This window comes from Arachis stenosperma, chromosome 1, assembly GCF_014773155.1.
Source record: "Arachis stenosperma cultivar V10309 chromosome 1, arast.V10309.gnm1.PFL2, whole genome shotgun sequence".
Taxonomy (NCBI): Eukaryota; Viridiplantae; Streptophyta; class Magnoliopsida; order Fabales; family Fabaceae; genus Arachis; species Arachis stenosperma.
Genome location: NC_080377.1, coordinates 82,044,509 through 82,052,167, shown reverse-complemented (window position 1 = coordinate 82,052,167; position 7,659 = coordinate 82,044,509). Strand labels below are relative to the sequence as shown.

Genomic DNA, 7,659 nt, shown 5'->3' with positions numbered 1-7,659 from the left:
CAATAAACATGAAATACCTCAAATTGCATTAAAAGGAAATTGAATCTAACAAGAAGAGTTCATAAACTAAATTGGGAAAATAAAGAAATCAATAAGAGAAGATAAACTAAGATGCTAGAACAATAAAAGGTAGGAGAAAACTAAATTAAAGCAAGATAAAATTTTGAAGCTAAGAAGAAATAAGATTGAAAACCCTAAAACCTAGAGAGAGGAGAGAGCTTCTCTCTCTAGAAACCTATATCTAAAACCTAAAGTGTGTGAATGAATGAAAAGTTAATGATTGATGCCTTCTAAGTGCCCTCTGCAGCCTCTTGTCTTCATTTTTGGGCCTGAAACTGGGTTAAAAATTGCCCGGAAATCGCCCCCAGCGAATTCACTTTACTGAGGCACGTGACGCTCGTTACGCGTACCCGTCAATTACGCGTACGGGTCATTTGGTTAGGACTTAGTCACGCATACGCGTCAGCCATGTGCACGCGTGGACACCAGTGTCTCAAAACTTTTACTTCTTGTGTTTCTTCCACTTTCGCATGCTTTCTTTCCATCCTCTATGCCATTCCTACCCTATAAACTCTAAAAACACTTAACATACATATCACAACATCGAATGGTAATAAGAGAGGATTAAAAATTAGCGATTTTAAGGCCTAAGAAGCATGTTTTCAATCATAGCACAAGATTAGGAAGGAAACTTAAAAACATGCAATTTACATGAATAAGTCGGAGAATAATTGGCAAAATCCACTCCATTCAATCCAAAATATACTATAAAATAGTGGTTTATCAGTACTAATGCATTGCCAGTCTCCTCTTGAGCTTTTTTCTCTTTCAAACCCTCAGAAGCATGGTGAGGGCCTTGCACTCTTCTCTTGGATTTACCTCTGTGTTGCTTGGAAGAGTGTTGGGAGGTCTTTTAAGTATCCTGTTGCTCAACTGACCCACTTGTACTTCCAAGTTCTGAATTGAGGACCAAGCCTCTTGCATAAAGCTTTGAGTGGTCTTGGAATGGTCAGAGACTATTGTAGCTAAGTTAGAGAAGCTATGTTTTGAAGTCTCCATCTACTGCTGAAAGGGTTGGAACTGCCTGTTGTTGAACCTATTTTGATTAGTTCCTGATAGACCCCATTTTTGTGGTTTATCTTGTGTTGAATTTAGTGAATTTTATCAACTTTTCCCTTATTTATTCAATGAAATAGCATACTTTTGTGAATTTCTCCTAATTGTGCTTTATGGTTGAAAACATGCTTTTTAGCCTTTTAATTAGTTAAATTTAATCCATTTTGATTCCACTCGATATCTTGATATGTCAGTGATTTCTGGTTTAAGAGGCAAGGATTGGATAAAAGAAGTGAAGAAAAAGCACTTAAGATGGAGAATTCATGAAAAAATGAAGATTTGATGAATTCATTGCGATGCGTACACGTGACCCATGCGTACGCATGGCAAGCAGCACGTGACTTTATTAAAATAAACATAACTGGCGATTTTTGAGCTGCATTAAGCTCAAATCTCACTCATTTCTGAAGCTATTAGAGGGCAAAATCAAGAAGGATGTAGGAAACATGACTGAGGTTAGTTCTAGAGAGAGAAGCTCCCTCTTCTCTCTAAAAATTAGGGTTCTTAGTTTAATTGTCTCTTAGATTTAGGTTTTGATTCTTGTTTTCAATTAGTTCTCCTTGCAATTTCTTGTTCTTACATTTTAATTCTCTTAGCTTTTCTTGTTAATTTCTCTTTTATGCCACTTTGAGTTTCATGAACCTTTGTTACTCTTAATTTCATTTAATGCAAATTGATGTTTTCATGTTTATTGATGCTTGTTTGAGTTATCGTTGTTAGTTTCTTACATTTGGAAGTTTAGATTTTATTAATATTGTAATTTAATATGCTTTTCTTTTTATGCACACCAACTGTTTGATAAAATGCTTAGGTTAGTTTTAGAGTAGTTTTTCAGCATTCATGGCTTGGAAAGAAAAATTTGGCAATCTTGAGTCATTAATACCCAATTTAGATTGGTGATCTAGAGTTTGTTAATTGATCTTGTTTCCATTAACATTACTTATGGATTAGGATTAACCAGGCTTATTTGACTTTATCTCAATGTTAGAGATAACGAATAGGATTAGCTCTTGATAATTATTATGTTATGATAAATGACTAGAATAGAAAATGTAACAACCCTAGTTTTTGAAAATTAGATAATTTATTATTTGTGATTTATTTTATTTGCTGATAATTTCATTTTAAGAAAATTATTTTGCTAAAGGTAATTAAATGGAGTTTCATGATAATTGGAGTTTAAATTAATTAGAATTTTTATATAAATTTTATTAGATATTTGGTATGATTGAAATTATAATTTTGGTAATTGAAAAATAAGAAAGCATTGTATAATTTAATTTAAATAAATCCTATTTTAAATGAATTATGTTATTAATTTGAACTCCTAGAAATTATTTTATTAGAAATGATTAAATTTATATTTATAAATACTTTAAGTTTAAGTCGATTAATATTTATGTACAATTTTTAATATAATTAATTATTTTATAAATTGAAATTAAAGTTTCAGAGATAGAAAAATAATAGAGATTTGTATGATTTAATCTAGAAAATTGATATTTGAATTTAAATTGTACTTTACAAAATATAATTAACTTGTTCATTTTATAATGTAAATTAGAAATAATTGATTGAACTTAGCAATATGTTGATAAATAATGTTTCTAAATATTTTTAATAGAGTACATTTGATTTTAAAATTATCCTATCCTCCAATTTTATCAAAATATCTATTCATATCTATCCATATTCTTTTATAAAATCCTAATTCCTAAACCTAAATTCGCAAATCGGAAACCCTAAATTCCCTAATTCACTGACCCTAACAGCACCCTTACCCTCCTTCAACATAACACCACACAGAACGGAAGAAAGGAACGCATAGACAAAGGGAAGATGCTGCTGCTTCGCTGCCGTCGTGACCACCGTGACCGCCGCACGAGAGGATCCCATGCCACCATCGTTAGCGTCGCCCAGCCTTACCCGCGCTTCTGTGTTTGCTGTAAGCCGTTCGTGGAGCTGCGAAGAGCATCATCGTCGCGCCCAACCCGTTTCGCCGCCGTCGCTGCTAGCGCTCATCGCAGGAAGCATTGCCGTCGCCGTCAGAGATCGGTGTTCCCTCACCGTTGCTGCGTCGCTGTCGATGAAGCTTCTATCGCCGCCGTGAATTGCGAACAGAGGAGAGTGAGAGAGGCCGAAGATGCGAGAGAGAAGAGGTGATGAATGAAGTCGTCCCTGAAGCCTTGGCCGTTGCTACCAGAGGCGTGGAGGAAGGGAGGCAGAACCGCGAGATAGAGGATGCACTGTGACTATCATTGCTGCTGCGAGTGTGGTCCACCGTGAAGTTGCACGCCGCCATCGCCATCGGAAACCACCGTTAGAACTACTACTATTTTGGTAAGCTTACCCTGTTTTTGAGTCTTCCTTGTCGCCCAATTTGTCTCTACTGTGAAGCCTGTCATTGAGACTTTGTATTAAACAAAATTATCACCGTGAGTTACTCTGCACCGCCGCAGTTGCCACCGAGGTCGTTGGTGCTTGTCAAGAGTGCTATTCTGGTTCTGAATTGATTAGTTCATGCCACTGCTGCTGCTGAGAAGTGATCAGAAATGCCGCTGCTGTTAGTTCGGTTCAAGGTTGCTGTTACCACTGCGAATTAAAAATAAAAGAAGGCTTTGTTGCGTTTGATTATCGAATTTCGGCTAGTCGAGGTAGGGGATTTAACGTTTTTAATTTAGAATGCCTACAAAGTTATTGGATAAGTGCAAATGGTTAATAATAGTTAAGAATTTCTTAATTGATAAGAATGACTTGAAATGTGTTTGAGAATGGTTAGCTATTGTGATTTTTCTGAGTTATGATTTGAATTAAATGTGGCTGTGATTACTTTGAATTATAATTGAAATTAGATGCGGTTGTGAAATGTGGCTGAATTATTGATTCTGCGATGAATTGGTTGAGATTCTGATTTTGAGTGAATTATTGACTTGTTTGATGTTGAAGGGGATATTTGATGAATGGGAATGGCTGTGAAGTTTACTTGTAACTAGTTGAGATTGGTTTTGGTGGTTATTGAAGGATTGGGACTAAGAGATTAAACTGTTTTGAGAACCTGTGATTTTCTGAAATAATATAGTAAATTTTAAGAGTATCTAAATAATTTTGTAATGGTTAGACTAATTCTCTGTGTCATGATTTATTGATTCTGACTTGGCTGTGATTGTGGCCGGTTCCACTGTTGTAAGTGATTGATTTGATGATTGTGCGTACTGAATGTGGTAAGGGATAGAATAAATGGTGTTACTTTTGTTGCTGAGCTTGCTGGTGTGAATTGATGAGTTATTGTGTGTTTGAATGATGATGAGTGTATATGGAAAATTACGCTTGGCATAGTGTAGAAAAGAAAAGGTTTGATGATGCTTAAGTACTTGATATCGTGTGAATTATTGATTCTGGGTTCTTGGGCTGTGTTGGCAATGAAGAAAATTTTGAACAATTGGAAAGAGGTTAAACGTGTGATTTTGGAAGGGTTATAAGTTCAAATGTGGTTTTTGACAAATAAGGTTGTTGAAAATGCTTAAGGCAGAAATTCTGCATACATGACAGTAGAAAGAATCAATTTCTGGGAGCATCCCAGGTCATATACTTGAATGAAGCTATTTTTGCATGAAACTTTACTGTGTTTTGAGCATCTCATAAAAAATTCAGAATTTATTGATGAGTATTTTGGGAGAAATGAATTTTTGAAGATTGATGGTTTCTGCAGAAAATTCTGTTTCTTTACTGCAGAAGCACCAACTTCCAACTCACTTAACTTTCAATTCTGGTAAGTATTTGAGCTGAAACTAACGGCATTTTCAAACTTCCTGTGTCCACAATCTTCATTTTAAATTTCATATCAATATCCTATTTAACCAAGTAGATATGTTGAAAAGAGTATGGATAACTCACTGGATTTTGGAAACCGAATTCTAAAAGGCCTGGCTGTGTTTCTCACTTCATAACTTTTTCATATGACATGGTATTAATCTGGAAGTTGATTCAATAAAAAGCTAAAAGAGTCTTGTTTTAGATCGTGAATTTTGAAAGGCATTGGGTGAAAACTGGATTTTTAAGGAATTTATCAAACTTACTACTTGCTGCTGTTTTTCTGCATTTTCTTAGGAAACAATAACAGAATTTTAAGAGAGATGGTACAAGTTTTTATTGTGACCAAATTACCTCAACACCAAGTTTCTTGGAATACTAGTTTATTGAGTTTAATTTTGAAAGAATCCTATGATAAATGAAAGTTAGTTACGAATTGATGAGGTGAAAGTTGAATTGATGGGTTATGTGGGAATTGTGGGTTATGACTGAACTGTTGGCTATTGTAAATTGTGAATTTTCTGACTAATTTGAGAACCTCTTATTTGGTAATTGTTGAAAAAGGGCTGTGATTTGTTGAGAAAGAGGGAACCCGTAAGGGTGGCTAAGTCCGAGTTTTAGGGGAGGTGCTGCCGAAATTTTGTAAAATCTGAGGTTTTACTTGAAAAAGTTATTTTAGAAGGTTTGAATTTGGAAAGTTATGTTATTTAAGTTTTATCTATTGATTAAAGTATTATGTATGGGCTGAATTTATTATGAAAACAATTTTATTTAGGTAAGAAAAGAATTATATTATTTTGAGTTTGAATTACCAAAGTTTATGTTCACGTTTGAATTGTTTATAAAAGAAGTTATGTTTTGAGATTTATTCAACATGAAAAGAGTTATGCTTGGGGTTTGAAATAAAGGATTACTTTTTAGAAATTTAATGAATATGTAATATTTGAACTTGAATGGTAAAGAAAGATAGTTTCTTTTGAGTCCTTGTGAAGTTGGTAAACTTGAAAAAGAGTTTTATTTGGTTACTTTTAGTAAGAGGGTGATGTTTTGAAAAGTATTTAGCGAATTTAAAATAAATGATTTTCTTGAGTCTTTTGAAAGAAAATTAAACTAGAAAGTGGTTTTAAAATTGATTTGAGTTAAGAGGTTGCAAAAGTGGAAGTCGTAAGGTTTGTACAACATGATTGAATAAAGAAAGAGAGAGATGTTGTGTAAGAATATGTAACTAGAAATGAATAATGAGAATGATAACTTATGATAATAATTACACAGATTCTTTTGAGGAAAGGTATTTAGTTTATGAGATTGTTGGCAAGGACGTGGGTTTTGTCCCGCTTGCTTATTTATGATTATAAAAGAGAATAAAAAGCAGAGCACCTGTTGAAAGGTCATTTGTTGCTTGAGGCAACCCATGAGATGTGTTTATTCATTTGTTGCATTAAGGCAACTCCAGATATACTTGTATGATCATCTGCTGCAGTGAGGCAGTCAGATAGATAATGGTATGATTACTGAGAACGCTTTCCTACGGTACAGATCCAATTTTATTTCTGTAAGGCAGAGGGGTTATTTCCTGCTACAGAAGTACCGTGACCACCTGTTCCATTTCTGTAGTGGCAGAGGGGTTATTTCCTGTATACAGAAGGTGTGTCGGCGTACATCCCTGCAGTGGCAGATGTGTTATTTCCTGCGTGCAGTGGACCCTGTGGTGGCAGAGGGGTTATTTCCTGTACACAGGGGTATAGCCAATAGGAAAGCCTTATCCAGACAGAGGTTGCTGGATAATGTCGGGAGCGGGTTAGCAACCGACAGATGAGCTCATTACCTGCACTAGGGCTAGACATGCATCATCCTTGTGTGTGCATTTGCATTTGATTGGGTTTGCTCGTTGTACTTCCCTGTGCTTGTGCCGTTTGCCTTGCTGTAATTTGTTTGTGTGATGAATTGAGTTTCTTGCTTGTGCTAGTAGTTTGTGAATGGATGAAGATGATTACTATATGTTGTTATGACTGAGAATCAATTATGTGGCTGATAGATATTTAATATGACAAGTTTTGCGATTGAGATCTGTTTTGGGTTTTGGAATTTAAAGAAAGTAATTATTTATCTAAGGTAAGATTAAGAAGTATTTCAAAAGGGTTTGACAAAAATGATTTATTAAGTAAAGTTAATTATTTGCATGTTAATCATTACTTTTACGGCATTCCCATTCCCTACTGAGAACGTGTGGTTTGTTCTCACCCCAAAATTCTTCCACCCTTTCAGTGACGCAGGTTTGAAGACCCAATTTAAAGCTGCGGGAGATTATAGAATTTACTTACGAGTTAAGTTACTTTCATAGAAGTTCCCTCGCTCTTATTGCTTAACATTTTTATTTTATACAGAGGGATAGAATTTGTATGTGAGTTTTATTTGAAATCTTTTGTATGACAGATATTATTATTAATAATTATATGATTATTATTACTTGGTGATGCTTGCTATATGATTTGGTAAATAAAAACAAAATTTTCTGGTATTTTTACTAAAACTGGATCGCAATATCGAACTAGAGGCTCAATAATAAATAGTTAATAAAGGAAAGCAGGATGGTAACGCCTTACTTTCGGTACGATCATGACGTTCTGGAAGTTGGGTCGTTACAGAAAATCTTGATTCTCAATCCTTGCCATGAATGCCTTTTTTTAGTATTTGTTATCCTTAGTTGGTTGATTTACTTTATTGTCATTTAAA

At 34.6% G+C, this 7,659-nt stretch overlaps 1 long non-coding RNA gene across 2 annotated transcripts; it reads left to right on the top strand.

Annotated features, from left to right (window-relative positions):
• Nucleotides 1-2,863: 2,863 nt before the first annotated feature.
• On the top strand, nt 2,864-7,397 carry LOC130934059 (uncharacterized). Of its 2 annotated transcripts, none has more exons than XR_009067756.1 (3): nt 2,864-3,456; nt 3,576-3,770; nt 7,192-7,397. It is a non-coding gene; the product is annotated as an uncharacterized LOC130934059 (long non-coding RNA). The 2 variants fall into 2 exon arrangements; XR_009067755.1 differs by having other exon boundaries at nt 3,576-5,580; nt 6,096-7,386.
• The last annotated feature ends 262 nt before the right edge of the window (nt 7,398-7,659 follow it).